Source organism: Triticum aestivum, chromosome 6B (genome assembly GCF_018294505.1).
Source record: "Triticum aestivum cultivar Chinese Spring chromosome 6B, IWGSC CS RefSeq v2.1, whole genome shotgun sequence".
Classification (NCBI taxonomy): Eukaryota; Viridiplantae; Streptophyta; class Magnoliopsida; order Poales; family Poaceae; genus Triticum; species Triticum aestivum.
Window position 1 is genome coordinate 544,270,216 of NC_057810.1, and position 1,707 is coordinate 544,271,922.

At 52.3% G+C, this 1,707-nt stretch overlaps 1 pseudogene; it reads right to left on the minus strand.

Moving 5' to 3' along the window:
* Positions 1 to 595: 595 nt before the first annotated feature.
* Positions 596 to 1,448, minus strand: LOC123134388 (flavonoid 3',5'-hydroxylase-like; annotated as a pseudogene).
* Between the last annotated feature and the right edge of the window lie 259 nt (positions 1,449 to 1,707).

Below are 1,707 nucleotides of genomic sequence, written 5' to 3' on the forward strand. Positions count from 1 at the left end.
CATTTTAAAAATATGAGGGCCGAAAAGTAAAGTATTTACAATGCTTGTCGTTCTTTGTTGACACGTTGCCGTCAGCAGTAGGACCACACCCTCCATGCCAACAAGACCACTTCCCTGGACATTATCGTTGGGCATCGATGGGGATCAAGATTAGGGTACGCAAAACTGCGGGATAGATGGTACGACGGAGGGTAGTGCTCCCCCTTCTCAGCAGTCGTGTTGGGTGAAATAGGGCGCGAGCAAGATGCACCGATGTCGCACTCTCTCTATTCTTCATCCCTCCGTCTCTCCACCCTGTCTCACCCATGGCATCCAGTTTTGAGGAATATCTTCATGGACAGCAAGCACGGCTGAGCTTCAAATATCTTCTCCCTTAAGAAATATTTCCTTCTAATATTTTACTCACTTTTAATTACTATACTCCGTCCACTCTAAAATAAATGTTTTAACTTTGTATTAACTATGGTACAAAGTTGTACTAAAATTATGACACTTATTTTGAAAGAAGAACGTATATATAATGTAACAACAAACACCATCAAGTAACAACAAACAACAGCAAGTAATAATCGTCCCTCTTCCAGAAAATAAAAATTTGTAATTGATGCTAGCGTGCATGCATCCGGTAGCTTCTAGCCGGTACAAGACCAATTCCATTTGGTTACATTAAATAAAAGCACCGACCGGCCAGCGCAACTCCTTCTCATCCATCTGCTCATCTGCTTGCCTTATCCTCATCGCCACTCCTCCTTCTCACTCAACGCTACTCCTCCTCTTCTCCAACCACTACCACCCAGTGTTGCTCCTCCTCCTCTTCTACATGTGTTGTGCCGACGATGCACTCCACTCTCCCGGAGTGCGCGCGGCCGTGGTGGCTGGCCAGAGCCAGGGCAGCACCCCTTATCGGCGAGGAACCCATAGGCGCCATGGAAGCTCCTCTGCCGTGGGTCTGATCTGGCCATCCCGCCCCAGTCATCGGCCCGCTCCAGATCCGGCCAGCAGCCTCGCCTCCAATCCGTTTCGGACGGCCCCGCCCACAGCCTCCGCCACCTGCGACATGCCCCCAGAGGCCCGGCCGATCCCGCGGCGCTCATCCTTGCTTCATCCTTTGCTCGCGACTCACGTTGTCCGTCTCGCCCCGGCATGCTCCAGGCCACCAACCGGAGCATGTCCACGAAGTCCAGCCGGCCCTCTTCCCGGGCGCGCTCCTCGGCCGTTGCCGCGTGCTCCACCAACAGTTTCATGTTGAGTCCGTCGAACAGGCGGTGCACCCGGCGCAGCTTGGCCTGCACTCCCTGCAGGTCTAGCCACGACAGCGCCGCTGATGTTGAACTTCCCCGTTTCGGTTAGGAGCGACACGGTCATCTCCTTGTAGGTTTGGTTCCCTTTACTTGAGGGTGGGCCCGGCGGCGGTGGCGCGCGTCGGAAGGCGAGGCCGGCGGCGGCGCACGCCGGATGGGAGGCAAGGTCATGGGTCTTGGGTGTTTTTTTCTTTTCTGTTGCCCGTACCAGTTCAGGTTGACTGGTTAATAGGATTGCGGGTTGATTATCAGTAAAGTCAGGGTGTTTTCTGTAAAAGTGGGCGACGGACGACACAAACCCAATTCCAAACCAAACCAAGAATATCTATTCCCTTTAATAGTAGGTATAGATATGAATTTGTACAACTAAGCTTGTTTAGCTCGATGGGTGGAGCAGTGCTATTAT